This window comes from Syngnathus leptorhynchus, chromosome 5 (assembly GCF_054491065.1).
Source record: "Syngnathus leptorhynchus isolate UIUO chromosome 5, UIUO_Slep, whole genome shotgun sequence".
Classification (NCBI taxonomy): Eukaryota; Metazoa; Chordata; class Actinopteri; order Syngnathiformes; family Syngnathidae; genus Syngnathus; species Syngnathus leptorhynchus.
Window position 1 is genome coordinate 2,864,456 of NC_141199.1, and position 17,449 is coordinate 2,881,904.

The 17,449-nt window shown below is 43.7% G+C and overlaps 1 long non-coding RNA gene across 1 annotated transcript; it reads left to right on the top strand.

Annotated features, from left to right (window-relative positions):
• Nucleotides 1-12,972: 12,972 nt before the first annotated feature.
• LOC147056244 (uncharacterized) lies at nucleotides 12,973-14,437 on the top strand. The gene is made up of 4 exons (XR_015066105.1): nucleotides 12,973-13,111; nucleotides 13,197-13,279; nucleotides 13,379-13,472; nucleotides 13,918-14,437. It is a non-coding gene; the product is annotated as an uncharacterized LOC147056244 (long non-coding RNA).
• Nucleotides 14,438-17,449: the final 3,012 nt, after the last annotated feature.

Below are 17,449 nucleotides of genomic sequence, written 5' to 3' on the forward strand. Positions count from 1 at the left end.
AGTCATTTCTGGCATTTTCTGATGCAATTGATGAGAGTACTGATATTACAGACGTCGCTCAACTGGCCATATTCATTCGTGGAGTTGACGAGACTTTGACTGTCACAGAGGAGTAAGTTCCACAAAACTGTGACTAAATGTTTTGCAACATTGTACAATCACTGTGATCAGTTTTCATTCATAATGCACTTAAATAAATGTTAAACTGAGTAAAAGTGTTGTTGAAATTGCACATACTTTTCTTAAAAACTCTTAAGTTGTTCATAATATATTTAGTAAAAGGACAATTCATTTAATATAACAATTTTATCATTTACTTCTTCTCCTTTGCACTAATACAAAGAAAAAAGTGGACTTATTGTTACTTCTATGTAATTTTGCAATGGGTTTACTGTTCTGGCCCCCTCGAGATCAGATTAAGCTGTATGCGGCCCCCAGACCAAAATGAGTTTGACACCCCTGCTCTAAATTGTCCCTGGGTATGAGTGCGAGTGCGGATGGTTGTTCTTCTCGCCGGGAATGTCGTGGATCAGGAGGAACCCAGGACCTACTGCAGCGTAGGGTCTGCCCATGGGTGCAAGGATTTCATCCCGATACCTAATGGCAGTCAGACTGCCGTTCTCTAGCCTGTAGAGGTCTGTTCGTCCCTCCATGGAAATGCCTCCCCAGAACATCACTGACCCACCACCGAACCGGTCATGCTGAATGATGTTGCAGGCAGCATAGCGCTCTCCTTGGCTTCTCCAGACCCTTTCACGTCTATCACAGGTGCTCAGGGTAAACCAGCTCTCATCTGTGAAAAGCACAGGGCGCCAGTGGCGGACTTGCCAATTCTGGTGTTCTATGGCAAATGCCATTCGACCTCCACGGTGCTGAGTAGTGAGCATAGGGCACACTACAGGACGCCGTGCCCTGAGGCCACCCTCGTGAAGTCTGTTTCTGACTGTTTGGGCAAAAACATTCACACCAGTAGCCTGCTGAAGGTCATTCTGTAGGGCTCGGGCAGTGCTCAACCTGTTCCTCCTTGCACAAAGCAGCGGATATCGGTCCTGCTGATGGGATGAGGACCGTCTACGGCCCTGTGCAGCTCTCCTAGAGTAACTGCCTGTCTCCTGGAATCTCCTCCATGCTCTGGAGATTGTACTGGGAGACACATCAAATCTTCTTGTAACAGCACGCATGGATGTGTCATCCTGGAGGAGTTGGACAATTTGCACAACTTCAGGAGGGTTAAGAAATCGCCTCATGCTTCCAGTCGAGATAATGACTCTTGCTAAAGCCAACACTTGTGGAAAAACAGTTAAAAAAGATCAAGAGGGAGGAGCTTGAAATGACCTCCACCTACAAAACCAGTCCTGTTTTGGGGACCATCTCGTTGTTGCCCCTCAAGTGTACCTGTTTTTAATTCCATGAACACCAATGCAGCTGAAAGTGATTAACAACCCCCTCTGCCACGTGCCTGACCAAAACCTTATCAGAAATTGAATTCATGCCATACCCTGATAAAAAACTGTAAAATTGTTCCTTTAATTTTTGGAGCAGTATATATATATATATATATATATATATATATATATATATATATATATATATATATATATATATATATATATATATAGTGTGTCTTGACGTGAAGAAATGTATGTGAATACATTTATTATTCTATTTTAAGGAGATTTTCAAGAACATTCAGTTTCTCTTGCCAAATATGAATAAAATTAAGAATAAAGTTATTTGGAATGAAGGTACAATGTAAAGGTATGGTTGGTGGTCAAGGGCTATGGCAAAGCACACCAAGGTGAGAGTAAAATTATATTGTTGTTTAAAAAAAATAAAAAAAGAATGTATAAACTTTGTAAAACCATTTATCCTGGTAAAGCAATTGAGAAAATATTTTCACATGCAATACCGCCCAGGAGGTTGATAGTGATGTTTTGAGCTTTGTTTTATGAATATATTTTTAGCATGTGCAAATGTGCACAAACTCAGTTGAACATTTCCAATCACTTATTTTGTCTTCTATTAGACTTGAAAGAGGCTATTAACCTAATTAAATCATACAGAACCTGTTGTGATAATATAAACATTAGCGTGCAGTTGTGCAATGTCTTCATAAACCTAATATGAAGCTGGTTTTGAATCTCTGTGCATTGTGCAAGTATTAGCACTTGCTTGGGATTAAGTACAATTCTATTTCCTTCTCTGGAATGTTTAAACCATACCACTGAGGTTAATTTAGGAAAGAACAAATAACGAAGTAGCAAAGTGGTTGTCGACCTTATTACCTGACTTCAGAGATCGCTCCGTGCAACAATCTAATTTGTTTTCTTTGACACATTCAAATTAAGACCAGCCCTTTTTTAATACACCTTAGCCAAGTGGGATTGTTTAAGTGGTGCTATTCAATTATGAATGTTGCCACATTGGTAATTATTCAAGGGTGTAACATATTGTTTTATGGCCTTGATTGCGTGTGCAGGTGAAAATTAGATGCATTTATTGTGTGCACCACAGAGGATCCATTGTTACCACACTGTCTGTATTGAACTTATCCAATTTGAAAAATAAAAGAATATACAACATGTTCAGCCACACAAAATCACTGAGATAAGTTGAATTTCATGTCAAGACGAAATATAAGGAAGAAGGTGGCTGACTGCTGAGCACAACTGCCTCACATTTCAGTGATTGTGGGTTTGTACTTTAATGAAAGAAGAGTCTTTATTAAATCCTCTGTCTCTGCGCACACATCAGCAATATTTTTGTTTCTGCCTGAGATTTATCAGGTTCCTTTTTTCCCCTGCCTGTAGCATCATTTTCCTTGTTTCCACAGTTCCTTTCAGTAGGGCTGGCATTAATTCCTTGCCACGGCTAACCTGTCAGAGTCAGCCTTCTCATGGTTCGCTCTGTTTTTAATGCAAGCACTTATTTTCAATTTTCTGCACTTCTACCTTTTGTTTAGATTCTGTGTTTGTATAATAATACTCATTAAGTCTTTCTGGAGTGGCTCCATCAACCTTTTATTTGTTTCTTCTGCCAATTAGTACCGCATTTTCCAGATTATAACTCGCAGGTTTTTTTCATAGTTAGTTTTTCATAGGGCGGCTCAGTGGTGCACTGGGTAGCATGTCCGCCTCAGAGTTAGGAGGGTGCGGGTTCGATTCCACCTCCGGCCCTCCCTGTGTGGAGTTTGCATGTTCTCCCCGTGTCCGCGTGGGTTTTCTCCGGGCACTCCGGTTTCCTCCCACATCCCCAAAACATTGTCCCTTGGTATGAGTGCGAGTGCGGATGGTTGTTCGTCTCTGTGTGCCCTGCGATTGGCTGGCAACCAGTTCAGGGTGTCCCCCGCCTACTGCCCGATGACGGCTGGGATAGGCTCCAGCATGCCCGCGACCCCCATGGGGACAAAGCGGTTCAGAAAATGGATGGATGGATCCACATTACTGCCGACGCTGCACCGATCCACCTGTCGATCCATCCATCCATCTTCTTCCGCTTATCCGGGTCGGGTCGCGGGGGCAGCAGCTTTAGGAGGGACTCCCAGACCTCCTTCTCCCCAGCCACTTCATCCAGCTCATCCCGGGGGATCCCAAGGCGTTCCCAGGCCAGCCAAGAGACATAGTCTCTCCAGCGCGTCCTGGGTCGTCCCCGGGGTCTCCTACCGGTGGGACATGCCCGGAACACCTCCCCAGGGAGGCGTCCAGGAGGCATCCTGATGAGATGCCCGAGCCACCTCATCTGGCTCCTCTCAACGTGGAGGAGCAGCGGCTCTACTCGAGTCTCTCCCGGATGACCGAGCTTCTCACCCTATCTCTAAGGGAGAGACCGGACACCCTGCGGAGGAAACTCATTTCGGCCGCTTGTATCCTGGATCTTGTTCTTTTGGTCACGACCCATAGCTCGTGACCATAGGTGAGGGTAGGAGCGTAGATCGACCGGTAAATCAAGAGCTTTGCCATTTGGCTCAGCTCTCTCTTCACCACGACGGACCGGTACAGAGTCCGCATTACTGCCGACGCTGCACCGATCCGCCTGTCGATCTCGCGCTCCATCCTGCCCTCACTCGTGAACAAGACCCCAAGATACTTGAATTCCTCCACTTGGGGCAAGATCTCATCCCCGATACGGAGAGGGCATTCCACCCTTTTCCAACCGAGGACCATGTACTCAGATTTGGAGGTGCTGACCCTCATCCTGACCGCTTCACACTCGGCTGCGAACTGCTCTAGTGAGAGCTGTAGATCACGGCCTGAAGAAGCCAACAGCACCATGTCATCTGCAAAAAGCAGTGACGCGATGCTGAGGTCCCCAAACCGGACCCCTTCAACGCCTCGGCTGCGCCTAGAAATTGTCCATAAAAATTATGAACAGAATCGGTGACAAAGGGCAGCCTTGGCGGAGTCCAACCCTCACTGGGAATGAATCCGACTCACTGCCGGAAACGCGGACCAAACTCTGGCATCGGTGATACAGGGATCGAACCGCCCTTATCAGTTGGCTCGGCACCCTGTACTCCCGAAGCACCCTCCACAGAACCGACTTATACTCAGGAGCGACTTATATATGTTTTTTTTTTTCAAAAAAAATTACTTGATCATTAACACATTACTTACTAGTACAGTTGATCACCTCACATTATTTTTAATACACTGAAAAAACGAATAAAGCAATTCACACTTTAAAGCACAATATTCAAGTTCATGAAACAAATAAACAAAAAAAACAAAAAACAACTGAAAAAGAAATATAGTTATTTTCAAACTAAACTGAACGAGGGTGATTTAAATTTCACCATTGGCCGTGACGCAACAACTGGGAGGGGAAGGCACTGTTTTTTTGAGTTTTTAAAAAGCACAGGTCTGGTGAAGAGAATTTAGTGTGGTGATGTAAAAAAAAAAAAAAAAAAAAAAAAAAGAAAAACCAGTAGGGGCAGCAATGCAATTTAGGATGCAAGCTCTGCTTGTGATGGACAGCATGCGAGCACACATCACGCCAGACATGCAAATCACGAGTCCGACGGCGCGCGTACGCGGCATTGTTTACACAATCGATGATCGTTGTATTTTATGATTTGGAGTGACAGATGGCTTGGGAATATTGTTGCTATATGATAGTTATTTGAAATATACTTTATATATCGTTATACGGGTCTGTGGAATAATTAGACATGCAAATCACGATTCTGACGGCGCGCGTACGCGGCATTGTTTACACAATCAATGATCGATGGATTTTATGATTTGGAGTGACAGATGGTTTGGTAATACTGTTGCTATATGATAGTTATTTAAAATATACTTTGTATATCGTTATATGGGTCTGTGGAATAATTAGACATGCAAATCACGAGTCCGATGGCGCGCGTACGCGGCATTGTTTACACGATCGATGATCGATGTATTTTATGATTTGGAGTGACAGGTGGTTTGGTAATGTTGTTGCTATACGATAGTTATTTGAAATATACTTTATATATCGTTATATGGGTCTGGAATATTTAGACATGCAAATCACGAGTCCGACGGCGCTCGTACGCGGCATTGTTTACACGATCGATGAATTTTATAATTTGGAGTGACACAGATGGTTTGATAAACGTGTTATTTATGTAATAATCATTTGAATAACTCTGAATGTTACGTTAGGCCCGTTCTCAGCCTCTCGTTTGTGTATGTCACGTTAGCATACCGTATCGTTTAGCCTGTTGTTGCCGGTTAGTGTCTGTTTTTGGTGTTGGATTTTGACTAATACATTTGCCCCAAAAGTGCGACTTATACACTCCAGAGCGACTTATATATGGGTTTTTTTTTCACGTTATTGTGCATTTTATGGGTGGTGCGACTTATACTCCGGAGCGACTAATAGTCCGAAAATTACGGTAATTGGAACACACCCTCCGGTCCCCCTTCTTAAAGAGGGGAACCACCACCCCAGTCTGCCAATCCAGAGGCACCGTCCCCGATGTCCACGCAATGTTTTAGAGGCGTGTCAGCCATGACAGCCCCACAACATCCAGAGCTTTTAAGAACTCCGGGCGGATCTCATCCACCCCCGGGGCCCTGCCACAGAGGAGTTTTTTTAACTACCTCAGTGACTTCGACCTCCGAGATTGGAGAGTCCGCCTCAGAGTCTTCAGGCCCTGATTCCACAATGGAAGGCGTGTCGGCGGAATTGAGGAGGTCTTTGAAATATTTCCCCCACTGACTCACGACATCCCGAGTCGAGGTCAGCAGCACACCATCTCCACTGTAAACAGTGGTGACCGTGCACTGCTTCCCCCTCCTAAGACGCCGGATGGTGGACCAGAATTTCCTCAAAGCCGTCCGGAAGTCATTCTCCATGGCCTCGCCAAACTCCTCCCACGCCCGGGTTTTTGCCTCAGCAACCGCCGAAGCCGCGTTCCGCTTGGCCATCCGATACCTGTCAGCTGCCTCCGGAGTCCCGCAGGCCAAAACGGCCCTATAGGACTCCTTCTTCAGCTTGACGGCATCCCTTACCGCCGGTGTCCACCAGCGGGTTCGGGGATTGCCACCACGACAGGCACCAACAACCTTACGGCCACAGCTCCGGTCGGCTGCCTCAACAATGGAGGCGCGGAACATGGTCCACTCGGACTCAATGTCCCCTGCCTCCCCCGGGACGTGGCAAAAGCTCTGCCGGAGGTGGGAGTTGAAGCTCTTCCTGACAGGGGATTCTGCTAGACGTTCCCAGCAGACCCTCACAGAGCGTTTGGGTCTGACAGGTCGGACCGGCATCTTCCCCCACCATCGGAGCCAACCCACCACCAGGTGGTGATCAGTTGACAGCTCCGCCCCTGTATCTTGTTTTGCTTGACAAAAATGAAAATATTTTTGCATTGTTTTTACTTTACTACTACTACTACCTACTCTACCCCACCTACTTCTACTACTACTACCTACTCCACCCCACGCAAAGACTATAATTCTCAGACTCGTGGAAAAATAAAACACAACTTATAACATTCGGGTTAATAACGTTATGTTAAGCAAGCAAACTCCTGATAGCTTCATTCCTTCAAGTTAACTGCAAGTTAGCGAACCCCCAAGCACCTGTAGCTGCCAATTCTAGATTTTTCAATGTTCTTTGTCTTTGTCTTCAACTAAATGAGGCAACACTTATAGTTTACTAGTAACTTATGGAAAATGTATGACCATAGGACTTTCAAATATCAGAATCTAAGCCTTACCTGTTGTTGGGTACATATTCCAAACGTTATAGTTTGGGGTCCTTCAGTGAGGAAGTCATCAGCAGCATGTTCCACTGCATCATTTACATAGGGCTGCTCGCGGACATGCTCGACTTTCAATCTGTGCTACTAAACACAAATCTCGCTGATGCCGAGGAATTAAAAAGTCGCAAATATCGGCCCGATATATCGGTTGGTATATCGGCCAACCGATATATTGGTTGACCTCTACTTTTCAATACCTTTTCAATACCGTCACAATTGTTTTTAATATCAACACTATTATTAGCTGCATCTATGACAACCTTTCAAACTTCAGTGTTAGGGGTTACTAATAAAGTTACATCTATTATTTTCTTACACAACTTTCTGAGTGGGTAAGTGCAATAAAATGAAAAAATATTTTTTCATTTTTATGTACCGTAATTTTCGGACTATAAATCGCAGTTTTTGTCATAGTTTGGGTGGGGTGGGGCGACTTATGCTCAGGAGCGACTTATATGTGATTTTTTTCAAAAAATTTCCAAATTCAAAAATCCGCGAAAATCGAACCGCGTGTAGCAAGGGATTACTGTCATTTGAACTGCAAGTGACGTCACCCGTACCGCGCGGGGGTTGTTTACATAAGAGACAAAGGATTTGATCACGGGATGACGAAGATGACGAAGGGCCCAACGTACTGCCGGCATCATTAACGGCTTTGTTTGTAAGGACAAACAGTTTGAAGGATTTAATGATTTGGAGTGATACAGAAGGTTTGAAAAACTATTATGGCTTTTACACACGCCCGGTCCTTCTCGACGGGAGCTCTCTTTCACTTTCGTGGATGAAAGTCGGGGGCCGGCGCTCGGCCGGGTGGCTGTCCGGGGACGGTGGATGGGGCTCGGACATGGCTTTTACGCACGCCCGGTCATACTCTACGGAGCTGTCTTTCACCTCCGTGGATGGAAGTCGGGGGCCGGCGCTCGGCCGGGTGGCTGTCCGGGGACGGTGGATGGGGCTTTATGGAGCGCTCTTCCACCTCCGACGTCAGCATATGCGGCGCATATGCGTACTGCATAAAGGACGATTTAATGAATTGGAGTGACACAGATGGTTTGATGACGTGTTATTTATGTAATACATACTTGAATAACTCTGAATGTTACGTCAGGCCCGTTCTCAGCTCCTCGTTTGTGTATATGTCACGTTAGCATACCATATCATTTAGCCTGTTGTTGCTGGTTCATGTCTGATTTTGGTGTTGGATTTTGACAAATAAATTTGCCCCAAAAGTGTGACTTATACTCCAGTGCGACTTATACTCCGGTGCGACTTATAAATGTTATTTTTCACTTTATTGTGCATTTTATGGCTGGTGCAACTTATACTCCGGAGCGACTTATAGTCCGAAAATTACGGTCTATATATGTTTTTTTTCACGTTGTTGTGCATTTTATGGCTAATGCGACCTATATTCCGGAGCGACTTTTAGTCCAAAAAATACGGTAAATTAATTACATCCATAAGGAAAGGTATAAGCAGATCCTTAAACTATAAAACTCAGGGGGGACCCATCCTCCCCTGGAGATTTATTAGATTTCAGTGCAGACAGAGCGTTTTCAATCTTCTTGGTAGTAAATGGTGAATCTAAATATTTCTGGTCATCCTTATTCAGTTTAGGCATCTCAACATTATTTAGGAGTGTATCTATTGTGGACAGATCTACTGGTGATTCAGACTCGTATAAATTAACATGAAACTTTTTAAAAATTTCATTTATTTCTTTTGGGTTCCGTGTGATACAGCCATGTTCATCTTAATCAATTTGGTTACTTGTTCTTGAACTCTCCTCTCTCTTTAGCTGCCAGGATAGGACTTTATGGACTTTCTCCCCCAGTTCGTAGTACCTTTGTTTCGTTCTCATAGTATCTTTTTCAGCCCTATAAGTGCATAACGTATTATACTTGCGTTTTTTATTGATTAATCAACTGTATATCTTGTCCCCATGTTGTTGAAAGTCTTTTTCCAGCCCAAGAATGTCTTCTCCAATTCTTCCATTTCTGCTACATCTGATTTTTTAAGCCCTTTTGTGTATGAGATTATTTGTCCTCTTAAGTAAGCTTTTCGTTTCACAGAATAGTTTGATTTGATCCCTGACAAATTAACAGAAACGCCACCTGTACATACTAGCCATTTTCTCAGGCATTGCTATACATAAAGTGAGATGAGAATGATCAGAAAGAATCTTTGGCAAATAGACTCCAATGCTCTGTAAGCCACGTGTTGACAATAAGAAAAAATCTATTCTCGAATGTGAATTATGACGGTTTGAATAAAATGAGTAGTCTATAGTTTGGGGGTATAATTGCCTCCAAACATCTGTTGGATTTAAATCTTTCATTAATGATAAAGTTGTTGAGGCTGATTTAGATTTTACAGTGGAGGTAGTTGATTTGTCCCCAACTGGGTCTAAACAGAAATTAAAGTCTCTTTCCATGAAAATATGTTCACGACCTCCTGATACTTTAAGAAAAATATCCTGGATAAAGGAAGTGTCATCATAGTTAGGGGCGTAACGGTTTAATAAGGTCTACTGTTCAGAATAAATTAGACAATTTATTAAGACGTAGCGGCCTCGATGATCACTTATTATTTCCTGAACAGTAATGGGTATGTTTTTGTTTATCAAAATAGCAACTTCTCTGGCCTTGGAGTTGAATGATGAAGAAAAGACTTGGCCAATCCATCCTCTTTTTAGTTTATTATGTTCCTGTGCATTAAGATGAGTTTGCTGGATAAGGCTATGTCTGTTTGAATCTTTTTTAAATATGTCAACACCCTTTTCCTTTTAATGGGTCTGTTAAGACCATTGACATTAAAGCTAACATATTTCACCACCTTATTCATGTGAAAAGTGACTTACTTTGTAGCATCTCAACCAGATGTTTAAAGACAATGCCCCTCTGAAAACAAACCAGAAAAAAAAAGAAAAGAAAGATTAACCCTCCCCGTCCCCCCGGCACTGACCCCCTGAACACTCGGTGCCATCTAAAAAAACCAACTTGACCTCCGTTGAATGCTCTCAAAAACTATCAAGCCCAACTAACACTTTACTGGATCTCTCTTATCAACTTATAATCACTCGGTATAAACAACTTTAGATGTAAACATTGTAACACCCACAATACCCAGAGGTAAATGAAAGTTTCAGTGCAACTTCCCAGCAGTTCCAGGAATCGTTCCCTCCTCAGAGGAGAGGAGTTGTGGTACTGCACCTATAGCCTGGTCATCTGTGAGAGACAGGACTAAGTGCCTCCCGGGGGACCTCGGAGAAAAGCTGCTGCTTCGTCGGATGATTTGAAGAACTTTTTCTCTCCATTAGGTAGGTTGACTCTCTGTTCCCCTCCATTCAGCTGCACTTTTGATACCTCTCATGCAACACACTCACATGTACTCTGCCCAGCTATAAATGAAGCTGTGACTCAAGGAATAGGCCACAAAATAGGCCACAAAAAATTTTGACTTCTCATTACAGACACTATACTTTCCCTGTCCCCTCATCAGTGTGTGTGTGTGTGTGTGTGTGTGTGTGTGTGTGTGTGTGTGCGTACGTGCATGCATGTGTGTATCTGTCTGCATGTGTTCCTTGTGGTAAAATTGTGGGTCTTCACCTCATGTGCCACATAAGTCCTTTTTAATGGACTCTTGCTACTCACATTCAGTCAGACACACTAAGACCCACCAAATCACAGAGATGCACACAAAGTAAATTGGCTAGATTTATATTATAGCTGTTGTAAAACTTCATTTCTTGTGATTCAAGCTTGTTTTCTGTTAGAATAATCTCGGGAAAGCCTTGGCCTGCCAGACCTGGAGGTCTTTCGATCTCTTTGTGTGTCTTGACATGTGAAGAAATTGACAATAAAGCGGACTTTGACTTTGACAAAGAGATCAAAATTACGTTTACCACCGTTCCACAGTGACTAGACACAGCACACAACACTTACAATCAAATAGCACAAAGAGTAAAAACTAACAGACAAGAGCAATGAATAAGTAATAAGCAAATAACTCAAATAAATAAACAATAAATAAATAAATAGACAAATAATTATACAAAAGAACAGGACGTTATGCAGCCGAGGGTGGAGGGGGGAGGGAATTCAGGATCCTGACAGCTTGTAGTATGAAGCTGTTTTTGAGTCTGGTGGTGCAGGAGCGCAGGCATCTGTACCTCTTCCCAGAGGGCAGAAATTCAAACAAAGAGTGAGCGGGGTGACACACATCACACACAATCGCGGACACCTTGCGGGTGAGACAGGAGGCGTAAATGCCCTTCAGGGAGGGGAGCGGAGCCCCGATGATCTTACTAGCAGTGTTCACTATGCGCTGCAGGGCCTTCATGTTGCACTCAGAGCAGCCACCACCCCACACAGTGATACAACTGGAGAGGACGCGCTCAATGGTGCCACGGTAGAATATGGTCATGATGGCAGGAGGAGCACTTGCTCGCCTGAGTTTCCGCAGAAAGTACAGGCGGTGCTGAGCTTTCTTCGCCAGCGACGCAGCGTTGGTGGTCCAGGAGAGGTCCTCACTGATGTGCACCCCCAGGAATCTGGTGCTGCTCACTCTCTCCACCACAGCACCGTCGACGGTCAGCGGCAGGTGGTGGGTGTGACCCTTCCGGAAGTCAATAATAAGCTCCTTGGTCTTGTTGACGTTCAGCAGAAGGTTGTTGTCCCTGCACCGTGCGGCCAAAAGGTCGACCTTCGATCTGTAATGAGTCTCGTCGCCACCGGTGATCAGACCCACCACAGTCACACACACACAGTCGGGTCGTCAGCATATTTCAGCACGCGGTTGCTGCTGTAGGTCGCAGTGCAGTCATGCGTCAGCAGGGTGAAGAGCAGTGGACTGAGCACGCAGCCTGGAGGGGCATAGAAGTTATCCCATATTTCCTCAATGTTTGTTTAAGGAACTGTATATCAGTTACCTCACATTTACTTAATATGCGTTGAAATGTTTAGGTAGGACTACCGTAATTTTCGGACTATATGTCGCTCCGGAGTATAAGTCGCACCAGCCATAAAATGCACAGTAAAGTGAAAAAAACATATATGTCGCACCGGAGTATAAGTTGCACTTTTGGGGCAAATTATTTTGTCAAAATCCAACACCAAGAATAGACATGAACGACCAACAACAGGCTAAACGATACGGTATGCTAACATGACATATACACCAACGAGGAGCTGAGAACGGGCCTGACTTAACATTCAGAGTTATTCAAATAAGTATTACATAAATAACACGTTCATTAAACCATCTGTGTCACTCCAATTCATTAAATCCATCGATCGTCCTTTATGTAAACAATGCCGCATATGTGCTGCGCTGCTGACATCTGACTCGTTGTAAGTTGCATTTCTAATTATTCCACAGACCCATATAACGTTTATATAAAGTATATTTCAAATAACTATCATATAACAACAATATTATCAAACCATCTGTGTCACTCCTAATCATTAAATCCATCGATCAAATTCCTCGTCCTTTATGTCAGCCACGCACACGCCGCACAGATCTAGTATATAACTATATTGTAGCATTAACAAAGTACCAGGAAAGACGTGGGTTTGGTAAATGGCTCTTTATTTAACAAAACAAGAGTTTGACGAGCCATCAACTACTGAACTGTAACGATAAAAACATATACTAGTTGCTACAAGAAATAAAATATATCAAATAACTATAACATAAATAAGTTTTTCATAACATTTTAAAACATCTGGTCCACAAATTTAAATAGTATTAAATCAATGTTTTTGTTCCATATTGTAACACTGTTTATCGTCCTTTTTAAGGTGGCGGCTCATGCATGACAATGTAAGGGCTGCACATTTGAGGATTCTTCAAAAGGTGGGCTTCTCGAGCATTATCGTGTCAAGCGTGGTACAGTGATCGTGGCCATTGCCTTCATTTAAGATGCCCTTGCTCCTTTAAGACATCGGGTGCCCTGTGTATGCACTTCAAACAATGAAAGGTGCTGCAAGAGAGACAGCAAGCATGAATTAGTTTTTACTTCAGGTATGTGAAGGTATTAAAGTTTTTCCCCAAAAAGAATAGCTTTGTTTGAATATGTAGTGTTGCATTTTATTAGTTGTTGAAAGATTTTCTCTTGTGCAGAGTCAAATCCTCATTCAACAGACACCTGGTTGTCATCAGATGTCTCATCGACCATCTGGGAGAAGATGCCAATGCGTTGTTCAAGGACTTTGAGGTTAGTATAACACTGTAGCTTTTGTCATTTTTAACAATGCAATCATGGTTGACCATTAAGTTCGTGCAGTACAATTTGCTTTTTCCTTACTGCACACAAAGAAGAAGCTGCTTTTCATCTGTGGACATCAGATACTGTACGAGTCGCTAACGTTCAGATCGATGTTGACTGATTTTACTATCTGTCCTGCTTTGAATACATAAAATACCAGTTTCTGTGTCAATTTTGTTTGCAAAGAAATAAATTATGTGGAAGAAGAAATTATGCTGATGACAAAGTGTTCTAAAATTATTTTACAACAAATTTGGAACCACCACAGTTCAGTTTGCCCACTTAATGTCCTGCTATGCTTGCTATGTGCTGTTAGGTGGGTGGTATTTGTCTTGTGACATAGAGGTTGAAGGTAAATTCTAAAAAAATATATATATCTTTACAATGTCTGCAGAATGCTGCTGTTGCATCTGCCAATGTTGAAGTGGAGATGGCAGGGGACTTCATGAAAATTTACATGCTGCAAAACAAAGATGAGGGACAGTTGATGTTGGTATTGTGATTGAAGGCATCATTGTCTTGGAGATCTTAGCAGAGCAGAGCCTGCTGCTATCGGTTGGGATTGACCTACGCATTTGATCTGCGCTACTCAAATTCTGGAAACCTTTCCAATAAGGTTCAAGGGCTCAAGAATTAACTGAGTATGTAGTTGCTGGCTACTGTTCAGAGAAATTTTCATTGGTAAATCTAATGTTGTTTTCTTAATGTTTAGATAAGTTAGGTTTCCATTCGTTGTTGGACTGGTATTGTTAGCTTTTGTGATGCTTTAAAGTGAAATATCACTGTTTACAGTCCATTTCAGAAGGAGGCTATGTATTGTTCTAGGTGCATTTCACCCTGTTTAGACAAACCCCTTATTAAGAATTAAATTCAGCTGTTTTTATAGCATGAATATTTTTGTCATTTGCAAAGATGCTGTGGATGTTTCACAACTGTCAAATCAATCAAATAAATGTTGAATTAAAATGTGTGTAAAATTGCTTTATTGACCAAAAATACTCCTAGAATAAAAAGTAACCCCGTTGGAGTTGATGTTTCCAATGCCTTCCTTTCCAATGGTGCCCTTCCAGAGGTGGTGGTCACGGCCCACTCTGGGATTGAAATCTCCCAATATAATAATCTTGCCCTCCTTGGGGATTTTTGACAATACCTCATCCAGACAGGCATAGAAGGCCTCTTTTCCTTCCTCATCGGAAACGAGGGTAGGTGCATAAGCACTAAGAACTGTTGACGTCTGGTTGTTGGCCAGCATTAGACGGAGGGTCATCAGGCGCTCACTGATTCCACCGGGAGTTCAGAGAGCTGACTGATCAGTTGGTTCTTGATGGCAAAGCCAACCCCATGGATCCTAGGCTCATCTGTGGCCTTTCCTTTCCAGAAGAAAGTGTATCCACCCTTTTCCTCCTTCAGATGACCTTCCTCTGCCCATCGGGTTTCTGAAAGAGCAGCTATGTCAATCCGGCATCTTCTCAGTTCCATGGCAATGATGGCGGTTCTCCTCTCCGGCCTATCTCTGTCCATTAGTGTGCGCACATTCCATGCTCCAAAATTCATGTTTCTGTGTTTTTGACCGCATATTGGTGAGCCCTCTGAACGCGGTAATCCAGTCGGGAGGTTTGAGGCAGGCTATGTTTAGGGCACCTTTTCTAGCCCCTTCCCTGTCAGGGGTGAGCTGAGTGGATCCTAAAAAGGGCTGCTCAGTCGTGGATGCAGCTACCAAAGAGCTCTTTCTGCCTCGGCCCAAGAGCCCAACGATCATCTAACATCCACCGCCTGATGTGCCAGTTTGTGACTAGGGGCTTCCAGACTTCACAATCCTGCCCCCGTTGCCACTTACTGGTCGCCACAGGACTTTAATCTGGGCTGTAAAGTGGATTCCCTGAAAAAGACGCCTGTGCGTGACTTTGTTTAAAGTGGGGAGACTGGTGCACAGACAGTCACCACACTGTCCTTGACAGATCGGGGTCAGAATCCAGTGGCAAGGAGACCAGGATGACTGGTGACTCTTTTCTGCTGCAGCCTTCATCCGCCTTCCCAGCCGTTGTGACGCCTCCCCTTAGGTCAGCCATTATCCTCCGCCTGGTCCGCCGTTGAGGTCTTCACTATTTACCCATAGCTGGAGCTATTTACCCACAGCAGGGACAGTGGCTGATGGGCAGTAGGGCGTGTCCACACTTGCCACATCTCTGGGGCCCACTGCTGCTCCGAGATCCTGCACAACTTAGCCTGGGACCGCAAGGTGCCAGTTACCGTGTGTTGCCACGAGGAGGCGTGTGCAAGTCTTGGCAATGAAGAGGCTGTGTACCGGCTGAGGAGGCTTATGCACTCGGCTCCTCTTTTCATCCCCGAAAACAGAGGGCTAGCCGGTGGCGGTAGCTGAAAGCAGAAAAGTGGCAAGCAGAGGCAGCATACAGCATGCACAAACTACAGGTACTACTACTCCAACACTACTGCACTGACGCATCTCATGCCCTGTGTGCAAACACACACACACAAAAATAATTGCCAAGTTGAAAAAAAAAAGCATGTTACCACTTCAGTGACACATTTCCTATACAAAAACATACATGCACAAGCACCACATGTTGATCATCTCTGTCAAAACCATACGTTGCCTGCAGATCAAATGGCTTAAACGAGAGCAACTTATCAACTTTCAGCATGGATACATTTTCAGGATTTCCCTGTCTGACATAAAAATAAAGAAAATGCTCTGAAAAACTAAGTGGCAAGTGTACTTTAACATCATGGGTTTCCACACTTGAAAAAGAAGGACTTGACCAGAATGGATTTCACTCTTTGCTCAGGTTTTTTATTGAGCAAAACAATCAAGGTGAAAAACCTTTAAAACACGTAAAAAAAAAGGATGAGTTTAAACAAAAGGTTCTTCCATATAAAGCAATGCAGCTTAATGTTCTTTAACACATAAACCAATAAACAATGTAGATAAAGTTCAGTTATTTTTACTGAAAGAAAGAAAGAAAAGTTCTTGAACATAAAGTTATCCTTTCAAACAAAAGTCAATATACAACACAATGCTTGTCATAAAGACAACACATTCTCCAGACTCTCCAGTAAGTGCTCTAAATGATTAACTAAATGAGTCCAGTTGAGAATTGTGAGCTCACCGGTAGTCCCTTTGGTCTCCTCTTCCCATGAGTTTCTTCCTTTCTCCGTGGAGCTCAGTGCGGTTCGCTGCCACTGCTGTATTGCTCGCTGATTGAAAGGAATGTGTTGTTTGCTGCTGCTGCTGCTGCGGCTGCTGCGGCTGCTGCTGCTGCTGCTGCTGATGCTGCTACTGCTGCTGCTACTGCTGCTGATGCTGCTGCTGCTGATGCTGCTGCTGATGCTGCTGCTGATGCTGCTGCTGATCACTGGACAAGAGGATTGTGCCGTCTGTTGAGATTCACTGCGTGCTGCGAGTTCACGTCGTGCACCTGCAGTGACCCCCTGTGGTCACATGCACCCACAGACAGGTGCGCACTTCCCAGGTCGCCGCAACAGACATGATCAACTTTCTAGACACATAAAGAAAGGGTCCAAGTACTAAAGCAGCGGTGTTATATTGATCAGCTTTGCGTATTAATTAGGAGTGTGGAGAGAACAGAATTTCACAAATGGTTGTCAAGGCGTACCCTCGCTGGGTAATTTAGTTTTGGCTATATAAAAAATTATCTACTTCGTTTGCTATGTGTCACGATAGCGCAGTGGTTAAAGCGGTGCTCAGTAGCTGGCTATACGCCATTTCTTTGCATCACGGGTTCATAGCCCGCTTGTAACTTTTCTATTTTATATTTCTTTTAGTGTTTGCTATGTGTTGCAGCCAGTCGGAAATGCAAACGAGACGTTTCGTTCAGCGTTTTTTATTGAGAATTTGAACAGTTTTGCAGTCAGGCAAGTTCCAAGTCGTTTGTGACGAATCTCCA